Raw genomic sequence first — 19,544 nt, forward strand, 5'->3', positions numbered from 1 at the left:
TCGGCAGTGCAGAAGCAATAGAGAAGGCCCTATTTAAGAGACTGCAGAACATCCCAAAGATCAATCTTAAGGACGTCCATAAGCTTCAGGATTTGAGTGACCTGCTCATGGAACTAGAGCTTGCCAAAAGAGACCCTCGTCTGATCGGGCTATGCTACCTGGATACAGCCCATGGAGTGAACCCAATTGTCGTGAAACTACCATACAGTCTGCAAGAAAAGTGGGCGGCATCAGTCTCAAGGTACAAAAGGGTGCATGACATCACCTTTCCCCCATTTATTCATTTCTGCAGATTCATTGAAGAACAGTCCCAGATGAGGAATGACCCCAGCCTCGATTTCCTGGAGTTCAACACTACAGCTCCAGCGACACCATCACCAAGGTATGAGAGTGCCATGCATAAACACAGAGACTTTAAGAGCAGCGTGAGTGTTAGAAAGACTAACCTACCATCTTATGCAGCACCCACGGGTAAACAGTACAATACCTCATCAGGAGACAAGTCCTTCAATCGTGAATGTCCCATTCATAAAAAACCACACTCACTGAACAAATGCAGAGGGTTTAGATCCAAACCCATACAGGAGCGCAAGAAGTTCCTCAGCGAGCTTGGGGTATGTTTCAGATGCTGCGCTTCATTGGAGCACATGGCTAAGGACTGTAAATCCATCATCAAGTGTGAGGAGTGTCATAGTGAAAGACATGCCTCGGCTATGCACCCAGTTCCACTGCCCAGAGACTCACCAGCTGCCGTCGCCACCAGTCCCGCTCCAAGTCATGGCGGGGAGCCCCAGAACCACGCTAACGCAGCCGCCGCTGTTTCCTGTTCATGTTTGGAAGTATGTGGCGAGGGCCAGGGTGAGAAATGTTGTGCCCGAATATGCCTAATCAAGGTCTATCCAGAGGGACTACCAGAAAAGGCAGTAAAAATGTATGCCATCATCGATGACCAAAGCAACCGGTCCCTAGCAGGACCTAAATTCTTTGAAGCCTTTGGGATAAAGGGACCATCAGAACCCTACATCTTAAACACCTGCTCAGGCCGCATTGAGACTAGCGGCAGGAGGGCGCAAGGATTCATTGCTTCCCCCATCAGTGGGAATACAGAAATACCCCTACCAACACTGATTGAATGCGATCAAATACCCAACCATAGGGATGAGATTCCTACCCCAGAAGCTGCGTTTCACCAACCGCACCTAAGGCACCTAGCCAACGTTATCCCACCTATGGACAACAATGCTGAGATTCTACTCCTGCTTGGCAGAGACAATCTAAGGGTGCACAAGGTGCGCCAACAGTGTAATGGTCCTGACTACGCACCATATGCCCAGAGGCTGGACCTGGGATGGGTAGTCATAGGAAATGTATGCCTGAATCAACCAGAAATCGACTCCTTCAAAACGTACGTGCGTGGAGACGGACGCACAACTTGTATTAAGCCGTGTCCTCATCACTATGAAGTGAAAGAGAAGTCTCCAGACCTCGTACAACCACCCGACATCATTTCTCCCCTCTTTGCTGACGACTTGGGGAGATCAGTCTTTCGCACAACCAAGGATGATGATAAGGTAGCCTTATCAGTAGAAGACAGAGAGTTCATTAAGATAATGGACAGTGAGTTCTTTAAAGATGAAACCAATCACTGGGTTTCTCCATTACCCTTCCGAACCACCAGGGTAAGGCTCCCGGACAATCGGGAGCAAGCGCGATCCAGATTTAACTCTCTTCAGCGTACCATGAACAGCAAGCCTGAGATGAGAGAACACATTGTCGCCTTTATGGACAAAATATTCCGTAACAACCACGCAGAACCAGCTCCACCCCTAAGAAAGAGCGAAGAGTGCTGGTACCTGCCTTCATTCGGAGTGTATCATCCACGGAAACCTAATCAAATTAGGGTCGTTTTCGATTCGAGCGCCAAACATCAAGGCGTATCCCTTAATGATGTCCTCCTCACAGGTCCTAATCTGACGAATAACCTAGTGGGAGTGCTGATGAGGTTCAGGAAGGAGCTTGTCGCCATCACCGCGGACATCGAACAGATGTTCCATTGTTTCGTAGTCAGGGAGGACCACCGGGATTTCCTCAGGTTTCTGTGGCACAAAAACAACGACACTAACGCAGAAGTGGTGGAGTACCGAATGAGGGTACACGTATTTGGAAATAGCCCTTCACCTGCCGTAGCAACGTACGGCCTTCGGAGAACTGCGTTAGAGGGAGAATCAAAGTACGGTACAGACGCCAGAGACTTTGTAGAGAAAGACTTTTACGTAGACGATGGACTCAAATCACTACCAACTGAGGAAGCGGCTATCAATCTGCTCAAAAGAACTCAAAGCATGCTGTACCAAGCTAAACTTAGACTACACAAAATTGCTTCAAACAGCCTGGCCGTAATGCAGGCCTTTGAGTCGGGTGATCATGCACCTGGATTCAAGGACATTAACCTGGGACTGGACAGTCCACCCGTTCAAAGGAGCTTGGGCCTCAGATGGGATCTCTCAGCCGACTCCTTTGGGTTTCAAATAAGCTGCGCAGACAAGCCGTTCACGAAACGTGGCGTCCTATCAGTGGTGAACAGCCTATTCGATCCGCTGGGATTTGTAGCACCCATCACTATACAGGGCAAATCCCTACTGAGACAGCTTTCAGAAACCATCAAGGATTGGGATACCCCTCTTCCTTCTGACAAAGAGCAAAAATGGGAAGCCTGGAAACAATCTTTGTGTGCTTTGGACCAGTTCCGCATCCCAAGATGCTATGTTAAAACCTCACTTGCTTCCAGCGTAAAGAAGGAACTCCACGTGTTCTCGGACGCCTCCACGGAGGCCATAGCAGCGGTTGCCTATCTGAAGGTGACAGACGCCAACATTCAGAGTCACATCGGGTTCGTCTTTGGTAAGGCTAAGTTAGCCCCCAAGCCTGATTATACTATTCCCAGACTCGAACTCTGTGGGACCGTGTTAGCGCTGGAAATCGCAGACTTCATTCAACAAGAATTGGATGTCGACGTAGACGAAGTCCAGTATTATACGGACAGTAAGGTCGTTTTAGGTTACATCTACAATCAGAAAAAACGATTTTATGTGTACGTCAGTAACCGCATTGAGAGAATCAGGAGGTCATCCAAACCCGAACAATGGCACTATGTACCATCCGAACTTAATCCAGCAGATCACGCCACCAGGCCTACGTCTGTGGGTTCCTTTGCTAAATCTACTTGGCTTACAGGCCCAGAGTTTCTGCTAGGACGGGCAGACAAATGTGAACAGGAAGTTTACAGCATCCAGGATCCGGATAATGATCCAGAAATCCGTGCCGAAGTTAGCGCATTAGTCACTGAAACAAAGCAGACCTCCAGGCTTGACTGTCATCGTTTTGAACATTTCTCCAGTTGGATGAGACTTGTCAGAACCATTGCAAGGTTAGTGCACATCGCCAGATGTTATCACAACACTCAAGAAGATAAAGATTGTCACGGTTGGCACATCTGTCATAAACCATTTTCTGCTGAGGACATTTCTCATAGCGAGTCTCTCATAATACGTCATGTCCAGCAGCAGGAATTTAACGTAGAATGGAAGTGCTTGAACAACAGACAGCAGATTCCTATAAAAAGACCTCTTGCTAACTTAAATCCAATTACGGACACTTTTGGCCTGCTCAGAGTTGGTGGTCGTTTGAATCAAGCCCACCTAGGAGTTGCGGAGCAAAATCCTGTCATTATTCCCAGCAAACATCATATCACCACGTTGCTGATCCGACATTACCACAAAAAGACTGAACACCAGGGCAGACAAATCACTGAGGGCAAGTTAAGGTCTGCGGGTCTTTGGATTATAGGTATGAAGAAACGTGTAGCCCAACTACTGCATGACTGTGTGCACTGTCGTAAAGCCAGAGGAAAACAGCTACACCAACAAATGGCCGACTTGCCCGCGGATAGACTATGCACAGAGCCGCCCTTCACCTACACTGGCCTAGACGTCTTTGGACCATGGATGGTGTCTGCACGTAGAACCCGTGGTGGTCACGCAAACAGTAAACGTTGGGCCGTGCTATTTACTTGCATGAGTGTGCGAGCCGTTCATATAGAGGTGATAGAATCTATGGACACATCCAGCCTCATTAATGCCTTAAGACGGTTCTTCGCCATCAGAGGACCAGTGAAACAGTTGAGGTCAGACCAGGGAAGTAACTTCATCGGTGCCTGTAGAGAACTGAACATCGACACTAAGCCTATCCAAGATCAGTTGGCGGAGAAAGGTTGCACCTGGATTTTTAATCCTCCTCATAGTTCCCACATGGGGAGTTCCTGGGAGAGAATGACCGGGATCTCACGCAACATCTTAAATTCTATGTTGATGGATGTAAACTCTTCAAGACTTACGCACGAGACTCTCGTCACTCTTCTCGCTGAAGTTTCAGCTATCATCAATTCAAGACCCCTTGTGCCAGTATCTATGGATCCTGAAACACCAGCCATACTGTCTCCGGCTATTCTACTTACCCAAAAAACGGACAATATGCTCACGCCTAGTGGAGAATTTACCCATGGGAATATCTACCAAAAACACTGGAAACGTGTACAACACCTGGCAGATTACTTCTGGAACAGATGGCGTAAAGAGTATCTCAATATTCTTCAAGGAAGGAGGAAATGGCAACATCAAAAACCAAACTTGAAAGAAGGAGACCTCGTATTAATGAAGGAGCAACAAACCGAAAGGATCACCTGGCCTATGGGACTAATTACAAGGGTTCTTCCTAGCAAGGATGGCAAGGTCCGAAAGGTGGAGCTGAAGATCTTCAGGAAGGGTGAGCTTAAAACTTTTGCAAGGCCGATTAACGAACTCATTCTAATATTACCCATCGAGAACGTTCCCGAAGGATGAAAAAGGACTGAACTCGAACTTCACAGTTTTACCCGCTATGGGTCAGCCAACCCACTATGTCATGTTTATTGCATTTCACATGTTCTTTGTTACAGGTTGTATTATATTTTTATGGACATTCGTCATAGTGAAATCTCCTTACGTAAATTTCAGACGGGGAGTGTGCTGTTCTCCTTGTAGTTATTTGTACATTACATTATTAATCTTTATTTCTACATGTTTGTTTTCATGCATTTCTTTCACTGCTGCCATCTGCTGGCCAGAATTTGCATGCCACACGTCCCTGTTCTTGTTTGTAAAGTTTTTTCTATTCGGAGGCGTGGACTCTTGCTGGGCAGGTCTCTTCACTGGGAGCAGCCATTTTCAGTATCTCCTCATGGCTGTGTGACTAGACACTCCACATTTTTGGGCTTGAGAAGGCATCAGTTTTTGACCACGCAGAAGTCACGCAGAAGTCAGCAGTAGTTAGCAGCAGCTCAGCAGCAGCTCTGCAGCCACAGCAGCTAGCCTCAGGACATATTCTAACAAGTCAGCATTGATACCACTACTACAGAACAGTATTGTATCACCGTTTGTTGTCTTATCTGGATTGAATAAACCTACGCTGATTTCATCTTCATGTCTGAGTCTGGATCCATCTAACCTGAACATCTGCCGGTCCTGTCTGCCCCACTGCTTGGATACGAAGGTAAGAAGTCACACAGCTATTATCAGTTATACCTTCATTCGCCTTCATGTGGGAACAGAACAGTGAAAGGTGTGGAACCCCCCCCCTGTTCTAGTTACATCATCCCATTGAGACACCAAGGATGGGACGATGTAACTAGAAGAGACGGCTCACACCATACTATAGCATTTCTATCCACACAGGTAGCATTGGCACCTTCATCCAGTCACCATGGAATGTGAAGATGTTGATTGTCCAAGAACAGGGTGGAAATGTAAAAGTTGTTGAACCCCCCTCTTCTGCATAGGGGTTAGTTCCTCCACCGTGTCCACCAACAACAACCTAAATGTGAGTCTTCTAATTAAAGCTGAACTCAGAGATCACATAAAAAAAAAACATTTAGGCCCAGGACTTACGACGGCGCAGCGCTATGTATGCCGTCGTAAGTCCTAATCCGACCCGTCGTATCTATGCGTCTGATTCTTAGAATCAGTTACGCATAGATATCCATTAGATCCGACAGGTGTAAGTCTCTTACACTGTCGGATCTTAACTGCAATTTTTTTTGCCCGCTAGGTGGCGCTTCCGTCGAATTCCGCGTCGAGTATGCAAATTAGCTAGATACGCGAATTCCCGAACGTAAGCGCGGCTGACGCAGTAAAGTTACGACGTTTACGTTAGGCTTTTCCCGGCGTATAGTTGCCCCTGCTATATGAGGCGCAGCCAATGTTAAGTATGGCCGTCGTTCCCGAAATTTGAAAAAGTTACGTCGTTTGCGTAAGTCATCCGTGAATGAGGCTGGGCGTCATTTACGTTCACGTCAAAACCAATGACGTCCTTGCGGCGTACTTTGGAGCAATGCACACTGGGAAATTCCACGGACGGCGCATGCGCCGTTCCGCAAAAACGTCAGTCACGTCGGGTCACAGTAGTTTAACATAAAACACGCCCCCCCCCTTCCACATTTGAATTAGGCGGGCTTACGCCGGACGATTTACGCTACGCCGCCGCAACTTACGGAGCAAGTGCTTTGAGAATACAGCACTTGCCCGTGTAAGTTGCGGCGGCGTAACGTAAATCGGATACGTTACGCTGCCGCAGAGATACGCCGATCTACGAGTTTCTGGGCCTTTAAGTGGAACTAAACGCTTGTCAATTTTTTATTGCAGTCTGTGCCCCCCGTTAAGGGGTCTCACCTTCTCTATTGGTCCTTTTTACCATTAACATTGAAAGTAAAAGAAATTACCCACATTTTGGTTTGTCCCCGGAACAGTAATAGAAGGGGAATCTTCCAATGGGCACGCTCGTTCTGGTGACCTGGGGGGTCCCCAAGAAATTCCCTCGATTTACAGGGATTTCCTCTCACTTCCTGTTTGGCTATGGGACAGGAAGTGAAGGGAAATCTCCACAATGGGACACAGATGGTAAACAAAAAAATCTGACGGGGGTTATAACCCTCTCTTGATCTATCCAAAATGAAAACTTTTGCCTATAGTTCTATTTTAATGCAATTATGTATTAATTAAAAAGTCGTATTAAAACTTCAGACTCTGGGCCAGATTCACATAGTTTAGCGGATCTCAAGTTTTTGAAGCAAGTGGGTAATTCACAAAGCACTTACCTCCAAACTTGCGGCGGCGTATTGTAAATCCCCCAGCAAAATTCAAATTCCGCGGCAAGGGGTAGTGTACTATTCAAATCAGGCGCATTCCCGCGCCGATTGAATAGCGCATGTGCCATCCTGAAATTTTCCCAGCGTGCATTGCTCCAAATGACGTCGCTAGGACGTCATTGGTTTCGGCGTGAGCGTAACTTGCGTCCAGCGCTTTTGTGAATCGACGTACGCAAACGACGTAAAAAATTCAAATTTCGTTGCGGGAACGACAGCCATACTTAACATTGGCTGCGCCTTATAGAAGCAGGGGTAACTATACGCAGGGAAAACCCTTACGTAAACGGCGTAAAGTGACTGCGTCGGGCCCGCGTACGTTTGTGAATTGGCGTATCTCGCTGATTTACATATTCTCGGCGTAAATCAGCGAGAACGCCCCCCAGCGGCCATTTTAAAATTGCAGTTAAGATCCGATGGTGTAACACAGTTACACTTGTCGGATCTAAGGCCTCGTACACACGGGCAAACATGTACAATTAAAACGGTCCGCCGGACCGTTTTCAGCGTACATGCCCGCCCGGAGATTTCTGTATGATGGCTGTACACACCATCATACAGAAATCCGCGCTTACACGATATGTGGTGACGAGGCCGAGCCGTCGCCGCGACGATGACACGGCGACTGAAATAAAGTTGATAACTTGGCTTATATTTAAATAGCACACTTACTGCTATTAAATCGATCGTGAGACAGATTCGTGAATAAAAAACGTGTGTTTAATGTACACACTTAACATAAGTACAAAAACAGTTTAAATGTATAAAAATAGCTTCAAATAAGAGTTCAAAAAATAAGAATTTCAAATTAATCAGATGTGTGTTCCAAGACTTGCTTCTGTATGCTTGCAAAATATCTGAGTGACTCCTCTTGATGGTGCCTGAGAGAGTCCTTCAAGATGGCTGAAGAGCGAGTTCTGCCCCAGCTGGCAGACCTTCAGTTTATATCTCAAAGACATTTCTTTGTCTGAATTTCGCGCTCAGAAATATACCCTCCCAAAGGGCGTGATTTATAATGAAAACCTGATACAACATCTGTTTTACATCTATCTCAACCTTTACATAGGTAATGTCTCCTGAGAACCTAGTCTAAATATTCTGTAGATCTCAAGAGGAAATGGCTTGTTTAGGTAAGAAAAGGTGAAAGGTCTACACAGCTAAAATCACAGTCTAAACAGAATGTGGCCTAACTAATCAATCACTGAGAAACAGCCATATGAATTACCTCAATAGGAGAACACATTCCAATCAAATACAATTCTTTACTTAAAACATTAAACATTTCAAATGAACATATATATATATTTCATATTCAAACTTATACGTTTTTGGAGTTTCAAATATCGAATCCAGCGAATTTACATAAGAAAATGACTAGCTCAAACAGTCTCACATTCATTCATATTAACAAGAATATATATATTCTTTATAAAATCCTTCCGGAAGGGATTTTAGAATATAACATTCCCCTCTGAAATATGAATAATGACCATATTTCCTAATCATTTATACACCCATTTATGTCACAAACACTCTGACTTTGATCTAATAACTCCAAATGCATTGTCACCTGTCATCGAATTTGCAACTCCAAAACCTAATCTCCTTTTAAGCTTATTTTGCAACATATCGTCACCTTTCTTGATTTCATTTCTGATTTGCTTATACAGTTTTTTCATTCTAAACATTAAAAATAATTGATATATAATGCATAACATAATAATAATAAAAACAATAACTATAGGATGTGATAAAATATTTCCTGCTGCGGAAGTAATTGAAGTTTTTCCCCAAATAGATATACTGTTTTTAAATTGATGCCACCAACTGGAACCAGTTAAAGTGGACCATTGGTGAACTACCTCTTGCAAATTCCCTTGCTCATGTTTAAACGATATCTCTGCATTCCTGAGTTCTTTAGCTAGAGCCATTAATAAACCTTGATCCTTTTGAATTACGTTAACCCATTCCCTCCACGGAAACTCATCTATTTGAGACAAATTATATAGTGTCGGATTAACACTAACATTTCTCAATGATAGATGAGATAAATTAGTTCTTATACCATTTACATTTATGGCCCTTAAATCACCTTCTGCACAATACAATCCCCTTTTTATTTTTTCTGTGTTTGTGCAAGAGGAAAAGAAAGTCTGAACCCTTTCTGTATCTTTCATGATCTGAAAACAAACTTTCCTTTTATCTACAAGAGTAGTTAATTCAGAAGAAGATTCAAATGTTTCTATTCTTGCAGAACATAATGTATGATTATGATAACAAGAATGAAATATACTTTTATCTTGATTAGGTAAACAAAGAACTTTAGACTGAAATTGTAAACATGATGACAAATCTAATTGTTCTAATTCCAAATTATCCTTGTTAAGCGCAAAATCTGTATACTGCAATTTATAAAATAATAATTGAGTATCACTAATTGGTAATCCCAAAACAGTAATTGGAACCAAAATTTGTTCTCTCCCTGCTATAGGAATCATAGAAGAACTGTAACATACATCCTGACTACATCCTAACCATTTATTTACCCATAAATCAGTATGATTTCTTGCATATGCATATTCTCTGGGTAAATTCTGCAATATACCAAGAGGGGTAATTCCACTCTGAAAAGCTTGTGCAATTATTTTAAAATTAGTGGAATATTCTGTTTGAATTTCTAAACATAATCTGGCAATATGTGAATGTTCTTCACTAGTCATTAAATTGAGAGTAATATTCTGAAGATGTAGTATGGATGGACCCATTACATTGGCTGTTTTAATAACCATATCTTCTAATATCTGATTTAAGTTTCTTTGGATCTTAAAACCTTTACTTCCCACTAAACCTGCTGACTCAAGATCAGATTTTAACGTGTTAATATCCATACTATTTGCAATGCTGCCAATTACACCTATGCCCCCTAGGGCTCCTTCGACAATACCACGTCTATTTCTGTTATGACTATTGATTCCAAACCATCTTTCAATACCCAATTCCATATTAACCAAATGTCTTTGACATTGTGGAAACCTTGTAGAAATTTTCCATTCTGAAATATTAAAGTTCCACAATATAATGACGAATGTTCCTTCTCTCAATAGAGCTCTGGATTGTAAATGGTTAATCTGGAAGGGATTAGCAAAAACACTGTTTTTACCAACACATGGAGTTTTCCCTGGAGACATGACAATTATACTTGCATTAGCACATTTCAAGGGATAGCCTTCTATTAATATGCAGCACTCATATATACCAGTATCATTTAAAGATACACCTGATTGATGATAAATAAATTTATCATTGATCCAATTCACATTACCAAAAATTCCTTTGTGAATTATATTAGTTGTACTGTGGAAAAAACTACCCAAAAAATCACCATTCCTTTTCCAAGTTAACAATGAACTTTGAGGTAAATAAATTTGAGTACTACACCTCAAATTCAATCCATCTTCACCTTCAATGACTTTTAAAGACTGTGGTGACACTTTTATCTCTGGAACAATAATATCTACCACAGTAATGCTAATTTTGACTCGTAATTGAGCAAACTTCCTTATCACTCTAAAATCCCATTTTCTTACAATGTCTCCCTTTTTATCTCCAATTATTTTTAAATGTTTTGGATTTAATATTTGTACAAAACTTTGAAAAAGGTAATAATACTGGTCTACTGGAAAAAATATTTTCCCAGAGCTTACCACATCATTATTGACATCTCCAGACCAAATTGTTGAATCATTACCTTTTACAAATAATGTCCAAAAAGCTCTTTTCAGTATATTACATTCAAAAATCTTGGTTAAATTATTAACCCTATAAAATCCTTGCATTTTAACAAAACTTGTTTTCGACTCTATTTTAACTTCGATTTCCACCTCATTACTATGAATGAAATATAATTCCATACAATGCTCATACCCCTGTCCTACAGCTATATACCCAATCAAATCATCAGCTGTATTGACATTGGTATATCTAAACCTATCCAATTTGTTATCTACATTAATATCATTGTCCACATTTCTTTTGCTTCTTAATACTGTAATGTCTTTGAGAAAATTGTCAATCCTGTTAACCTCTACATGGCTGGAACAGTTTGTGATATATTTTACCACTGATAAAAATGTCAATAGGGAAAAAAAATGAATCCCTTGACGATGACGATGATGATCAACTTTCTTTCTTTAAGATTTTTCATCTCTTTTGTAGTCATCTTTCCTTCTTTGATCAATTTTTGTAAAAATCATTCCTAGAAAAAAGAAAAGCAGTATCATTTATCTCAAAATATAAATTTTTATCTCATAAACTAACATTATCATCTCATAATATACCATTTTCACTAATCAATGTATATCCATATTTTTGTTGTCTACGTGCATATTCCACTGAATTGAGAGGTCTTTGAACTTCCACCATTAATCATTATGTTTTCTCTATTGCCCCTCTGTGCATCGTAGACAAAAAAAAATTCATTGAAAAACCAAATGACATTTTCCTTCCTGTCATAAAATTCACAGTGTTTCAGAAGATGCTATACTTCTGACACTACTCAAAAAAAAAACAAGATTAAATTACACTGTCTGTTATGTATTCCATTTTGTCCCAATAAAACTTTACTATAAGAAAATCAAACAATTATTCTTTTACCAAAGTGACCTAAACTCTCATGAATGAATTTAGTGAATTCCCTGAAGGTGTTGAGATATAACAAGACACAAAAACCCATTGAAAGTCATGACGCAACATCAACGTTCTCATGAACCATAGAAGATGTCGAATCAACCTGTAGAGGAACAAAAATTCCTTTTTCTGTTCTTCAGCAAATTAGGGTATCTGTGTGTTTGTTTTCCTTGCAACAATTATACCAATTCAGGTTGAATCACCATTTCACCATGTAAAACCTACTTCCTTTGCTAAAGTCTCTTAAATAGTAACCTCAAAATACTAATAAAGATAGTATAAATATATATATATTGTGTGTATGTGTATGTGTTTCAAACTGGATCAACTTCCTTGTGTGTGTGATTTTTCAAAAGTGTGTGTGTGTGATTCCTATCAGGCTGTCAGCACGTCTGCATGTCTCCCTTTGGCCCCCACCTTTTCTTACAAAGGAGAGCTTTGGAAGCAAAACCCCGCGAAATTTAAATCACAAGGATGTATGTCACTTACTCCAAAATTACTAAGGATGGACTGTGAAGAGCTGAGATAGGAATAATATATATTGTACTCAATGTTTGAAACAAATAACACTACATACATACACATATATAAATTTCTTCCTTATTAATACGTATTCTTTTATCATTAAAATCAATTCCCTTCATGTCTTAAAAAAACTTCAATATGATATGTTACATTTACTGCACAATGCACATCCACTACACTATACAAGTAAAGAAACAATAAATTCTGTCTCTTTTCCTAAACCAATTAATATTCCTTAAAATTTCACTTCACTTTTCATGAGCTAGACGTTACATATATTCCACTTAAAATCTCTTCTTTCAGAATTGTCTGCAATTCTGCCAGAAAAATAAAATATTCAACTTTCTGATTCCCAACATGAAATCTGTCGAACTTACATCAAAACCTTATTCAATAATCCTTATGCAATACCAAAAATCATAGCCAAAAAGTCATAACCAAAAATCATAAATTCCATGCCGCTCACTAAGGAACATGCCTATTTTTTCCTCCCAGCGTAACATTAGAAGTAACAAATGGCTTATTGTACTTTAAATAATATTGTTCTTCTTGTCTAACTTGAAAATTATACCTCCTATGATTACTCCATCTTACAGAGTAAACTTCATAACGCCTTGGAGAAGTTTTGAAATTATGTGACTTCCTGTCACTCACTGACCAACAAAATTTTGCCATATGACCTTTCCTGCGACATAAAGAACATTTGAAAACTTGCTTTCTCTGTGCATATGACGATGGATAAACACATTGCTTCTTAGAATGAACAAACGTAACACATTCCTTGTCACTATTGCCTGAAATGCTTTCAAAAACATTCACTGTGTTTTTACTAATGTCTGCTGCAATAACATTATTCTGGTTCCCTGCATGTGATACCTCCTCCATTTTATCTGAGGACTGAGCAAATTCTGTTAATACTATATCTGACTGCGTTTTTTCACTCCGCTCAACATAATTACATACAGTTCCACAATTTAAACAACTAGCTGCAGTAGATACATTCTCATGTGTTTGCATATTGCCTGCATTACCCGAAGTGTCCTCTGAATGTATTTCTGTTACCTCAGAAATCATTGAATTAAAATCTGTAACTAGTTTCATTACATTACTTAATTTCCTTTTAATTTTAGCTAACGAGAATCTCTCTGCATCAATAGCCAGATTAGATTCTAAACATTGCAAATATAACGACTTCCATAAAACAGAATAACAAATCTGTTTCGATAAACCTTGACATTCATTTGCTGAACATTTAAAACATTCCATGATTTTACTCACCGAATAAGAAGTCTTCCGTGTTCTACGAATCTTCCAGGTCATTCACGATACATCAATACTTCTAGGCTCTCGTCAAACTCTTTCCGTAGTTTCTCTCAGTACTAACATGTTCCCCCTTTCGATATAAGGGACAGTTGTAAAAAAACTGCGACAAAATGAGCGACTGGCTGATTGTTGACTTCTAGGTTCTCGTCAAACGTTTCAAAAATTACTCAATACTCTACTTCTCTCCGATAGCACTTTGAGAAAGTGGTATAAAATTTGAAAATCGTTCAAAGCCTGGCTGGCTTAGCCAATGAAATAAAGTTGATAACTTGGCTTATATTTAAATAGCACACTTACTGCTATTAAATCGATCGTGAGACAGATTCGTGAATAAAAAACGTGTGTTTAATGTACACACTTAACATAAGTACAAAAACAGTTTAAATGTATAAAAATAGCTTCAAATAAGAGTTCAAAAAATAAGAATTTCAAATTAATCAGATGTGTGTTCCAAGACTTGCTTCTGTATGCTTGCAAAATATCTGAGTGACTCCTCTTGATGGTGCCTGAGAGAGTCCTTCAAGATGGCTGAAGAGCGAGTTCTGCCCCAGCTGGCAGACCTTCAGTTTATATCTCAAAGACATTTCTTTGTCTGAATTTCGCGCTCAGAAATATACCCTCCCAAAGGGCGTGATTTATAATGAAAACCTGATACAACATCTGTTTTACATCTATCTCAACCTTTACATAGGTAATGTCTCCTGAGAACCTAGTCTAAATATTCTGTAGATCTCAAGAGGAAATGGCTTGTTTAGGTAAGAAAAGGTGAAAGGTCTACACAGCTAAAATCACAGTCTAAACAGAATGTGGCCTAACTAATCAATCACTGAGAAACAGCCATATGAATTACCTCAATAGGAGAACACATTCCAATCAAATACAATTCTTTACTTAAAACATTAAACATTTCAAATGAACATATATATATATTTCATATTCAAACTTATACGTTTTTGGAGTTTCAAATATCGAATCCAGCGAATTTACATAAGAAAATGACTAGCTCAAACAGTCTCACATTCATTCATATTAACAAGAATATATATATTCTTTATAAAATCCTTCCGGAAGGGATTTTAGAATATAACAGCGACGTGCGCGGCCCTGGAAGTTCAATGCTTCCACGCATGCGTCGAAGTCATTCGACGCATGCGAGGGATGGCGGCCGCTCGGACATGTACGGTAAGTCTGTACAGACGACCGAACATGTCCGACGGGCAGGATTCCAGCGGGCATGTTTCTAAACATGTTTAGAAACATTTGTCCGCTCGAAAACGGTTTGGCGGGCAAATGTACGCTGGAATCCTGTCCGCTCGGCTGTACAGACGACCGAACATGTCTGCTGAAACTGGTCCGCGGACCAGTTTCAGCAGACATGTTCGGTCGTGTGTACGGGGCCTTAGGCATATCTATGCGTAACTGATTCTATGAATCAGTCGCATAGATACGACCGACGCAACTCTGAGATACGACGGCGTATCAGGAGATATCAGGAGATACACCGTCATATCTCTATGTGAATCTGGCCCTGTCTGTCTGTCTGTACCCGGTGATCCAATCCCTTTTTTCCCCAAAATGTTTGTATATGTAGTAGGCATTTTACTATGTATTTTCACTGTTAAATCTTTACAGGATTATAGGTGTTTGTTCACTTTCATCTGTACTGTTCATTGTAGTATCTTCAGATAACCCCTTTTTTTTTTCACTGTTTAGTTCACCCACGATCCCTTCACTCCTCATTCCCTTTTCACTTCCCCTTCCCATTCCCTCCCTCACAGCGCAGCTACCATACTTTACATTAAAAATCAGCATTGCTTTGCTAGAAAACTGTTTAGAGCCCCCAAACATTATCTATTGTTTTAAGAAGAGGCCCTAGAGAATAAAATGGTGGGTGTTGCAATCTTTATATTTGCACAGCATTTTCTCGTCTCGTCTTTCAGGACAGCACTTGGAGAGAGCGCAGCTCCACCCACTTCCCAGGAAACACTGCAGCTATAGCTTTAAATTCCGCCCACTTCCACCATGACCTCAGTTGTTGTGTTTCCTCCGGCCATGGTGGAAGCGCTGCAGGGAACCAGGGGTGTGCTGTACTCTCTCCAGGTGGAGATGGAAAAAAGCATACCTGCGGTCGGTTGGTTTTTGTTTTCAGGCGGACCCAGCATCCCCTCTGACGGGTGGGGGATGCTTCGGTGCTCTCCCCTTTCTCGGGCCCAGTGAGGGCGAAGGCTGCTGGAGGTGTCTGCCCCCGTAGGCGGCTAGCGTGGGCTGAAGGAACAGGTCAGGTGCCTGTTCCGGGTTCACGTGGAGCCGTTCCGGATGGCGGGCGACGTCATTTCCGGGGGGGCGGAACTTCCGACGGTGCGCGGCAGCTTCCGGTTCCAGCTGCTGGAGCGCAGAAGGGGAGGCGGCCTCGGCGGTGCACTTCCGGTCCTCGTGGCGACGAGGTTAACCGGGAAAATTTAAGATGGAAGAACCGGACGGCTGCTATTTGCTGGGAGTGATGGAGACAGCTGAAGCAGCGGAGGTGGCGGGAGCGGGAGCCACAAGCACCAGCCTGGCCCAGGTAGGAACAGCGGTTCCACTTTCCTGGGTTCTGTGTCCCTCCTGTTGCCCCTTTAGGGGGAGGGGAGCCTGCAGCACTATCCCTGGTGTATGTCTTTGGGAGAAATGCTTGTTTGTGTTTGCACAGTGGTGATGGGAACTGGGTGTTTTGTTCACTGCTGTGGGTGGCATATTTATTACTAAATGTTTGGATAACAAAAGTAAGCATAGTATTGTTGTCTTTTAATGTTTTGCAGAAATGTAAAGAAAAACTTAAGGATGCATTGCCACCACCTAAAAAGAAGTGTGCTGTTTGCAAAAATTCCCTTAAAGGCTCATGGCATAAGCCATTATGCAAAACCTGCATTGCAGATTTGGTTAGAGAGGAAGCCTCTGCCAGTGCACCCTCTGAACAACCAAAGGAGATGCTTTCCTCCTTTAGGAAGGAATTGGAACAGACTTTTTCATCGTTCCGTTCCTTCCTAGAAAAACGTCCGGTTTCACATTCTACCCCTAGGGCTTCCACTAGTTCCCAGGGGGGGGTAGCTAGTGAGTCTGAGGATGAGGAGCCTAAGAGTGTGGTTTCAGGGTCTGATGTAGAAGAGGACGATGATGGAGATAAATCCTCTTCTCGTTACAAATTGTCATTAGAGGAGGTAGACGATCTCCTAAAAACAATTCATGCTACCCTTAATATTAAGGAAGATAAGGCCCAATTGTCGCTTCACGACAAAATGTACCAGGGGTTAGATGAGGTTAAACACAAGACCTTTCCAGTACATAAAGTTCTATCGGATGCTGTCAGGAGGGAATGGAAGGATCCGGAGAGGGCCCCCTTCTTCTCTAAATCTTTGAAGAGAAGGTTCCCGTTTGATGAAGACGAAGCGCAGGTCTGGAATAAGAAACCCAAACTTGACGCAGCTTTTTCAAAAGTGTCACGTAACACAGATTTAGCTTTTGAGGACATGGGTGCCTTAAAGGATAACATGGACAAGAGAGCCGATGCTCTTCTCAAAAAGGCGTGGGATTCCACTCTAGCCAACCTTAAGCCTGCTATGGCGTCTACAGTAGTAGCTAGGAACCTGGAACACTGGCTGGATAAATTAAAAAGCCATATTGAAGCAGGTACCTCTCGCAAGGAACTTCTGGAGTCCTTACCGGTATTGGTCAACGCTGTAGGGTACGTGGCGGATGCCTCAGCGGAGTCAATAAGGATGTCAGCTAGGTCCTCGGCCTTAATTAACTCGGCTAGGAGAGCCTTATGGGTTAAGACTTGGTCAGGAGACGCAGCTTCAAAGGTGAAGCTATGTGGTCTGCCTTTTGAGGGGGACTTAGTATTTGGTTCTGGTCTAGAGGCAGTCCTAGACAGAACAGCAGATAGGAAGAAAGCTTTCCCTTTAAAGAAAGTAGTGCCACAAAACAAGAAGAATTTTCGTTCTTTTTTCCAGTCCCAAAATTCAAAGGAGACACAGAGAGGTGGTAAGTCCTGGCGGCCCCCGAGGGGCAGAGGCAAGCCGGGGGTGTTATTTCATTCCCCCAGTCAGCCCTCAAAACCTCAATGACGGTCTTCCAGCTGTGGGAGGGCGTCTTCAGTCCTTTCTCCCACAGTGGGAAGTAGCAACTTCCAGTGCGTTCGTCCTGAAGGTGATCGCAGAGGGCTACGCACTGGAATTTTCGGAAAATCCACCATCCCGGTTTTATGTGACTCAGTTGCCAAAAGATCAGGAGAAATCTCAGGCAATGATGACACTAATAGAAGAATTTCTTCAGCAAGGGGTTATCACTTCTGTTCCCCAGCACGAGGAAGGGTTGGGGTGTTACTCCCACGTGTTCTTAGTGAGGAAGCCGTCAGGAAAGTTCAGATTGATTCTGAACTTAAAAATCCTGAACAAGTCAATCCGTTACAAAAAATTCAGGATGGACTCCATCTATTCAGTAAGGAAGCTTCTCCCTTCAGGATGCTTTCTTGCTTCAATAGATCTGAGAGATGCATACCTGCATGTCCCAATAAGAGCCTCATCGCAACGCTTCCTTCGCTTGGCGATCAGGACAGGGAAGGAAGTAAAACATTTCCAGTTCAGAGCCCTCCCCTTCGGGCTCTCCTCCTCCCCCAGAGTATTCACGAAGGTAGTGGCAGAAGCACTAGCACCACTCAGGTTGGAGGGAGTATCTGTGATCCCATACCTGGACGACCTCCTGCTGTTTGCCAAATCAGAGGATCGGTTGCTCAGAGACCTGAGGAGGACTCAGTCCCATTTAGAGGAATTGGGTTGGATTTTAAACAAAGCAAAATCGAACCTGGTGCCCTCTCAAGTGATAGTTTTTCTGGGGTATTCCATAGACTCAGTTCAGGAAAAGATCTTCCTTCCGGAGGAAAAAATTGTCAAAGTACAAGCAGCAGTAAAGGCAGTACAGACAAATCTCCCAATAACTGTCCGGACAGCTATGTCCACTCTGGGTCTCCTCACAGCCTCTATTCCAGCAGTTCAGTGGGCCCGTCTCCATGCAAGAGATCTCCAGCTGGCGATCCTCCAAAACTGGGCTTTCGGGGAATCCCTGGAAAAACAGTTTTTGATCCCACCTCAGGTAAAAAGAAAACTTTGGTGGTGGAGGACTCGAGCAAATCTGAGTCTGGGTCTGTTATGGACTTTTCCCACGACAAAGATCCTAACAACGGATGCGAGTTCCTGGGGGTGGGGCGCCCATCTCGAGGGACAGATGGCCCAGGGATCCTGGTCAAGGGAGGAGTCCAGGAGATCCTCCAATTGGAGGGAGTTGAGAGCCATTTTTATGGGACTAAGAGCCTTCAGTCAGCCTCTTCAAAGTCAACATGTCCAAGTACTATCGGACAATGCCACGGCAGTGGCATATATCTCAAAGCAGGGGGGCACGAGAAGCAGGTGCCTACTGAATCTGGCCTTGCAAATTCTGTATTGGGCAGAAGTAAACGTGGCATCCTTGTCTGCTGTACACCTGAAGGGCGACCTGAACCATCTGGCGGATTTTTTGAGCAGACAGAGGGTTCTGGAGTCAGAATGGAGCCTAAACCAAGAGGTGTTTCAGGAAATAGTGGACAGGTGGGGAACTCCCCAAATAGACTTGTTCGCATCTCAAGCCAACACAAAGGTCCCACGTTTTTTCTCCCTCAACAGGCTGGACCAAGCAGAGGGACTGGATGCGTTAGCCCAGCGTTGGTCCTTCCGCTTGTGCTACGCCTTTCCCCCGGAACCCTTTT

The 19,544-nt window shown here is 42.6% G+C and overlaps 1 long non-coding RNA gene across 1 annotated transcript; it reads right to left on the reverse strand.

Moving 5' to 3' along the window:
- Window positions 1–8,866: 8,866 nt before the first annotated feature.
- LOC120941637 lies at window positions 8,867–14,114 on the reverse strand. Its single transcript, XR_005749572.1, has 2 exons — window positions 13,724–14,114; window positions 8,867–11,489 (listed from the first exon to the last, which is right to left on the reverse strand). It is a non-coding gene; the product is annotated as an uncharacterized LOC120941637 (long non-coding RNA).
- Between the last annotated feature and the right edge of the window lie 5,430 nt (window positions 14,115–19,544).

This window comes from Rana temporaria, chromosome 5 (genome assembly GCF_905171775.1).
Source record: "Rana temporaria chromosome 5, aRanTem1.1, whole genome shotgun sequence".
Lineage (NCBI taxonomy): Eukaryota > Metazoa > Chordata > Amphibia > Anura > Ranidae > Rana > Rana temporaria.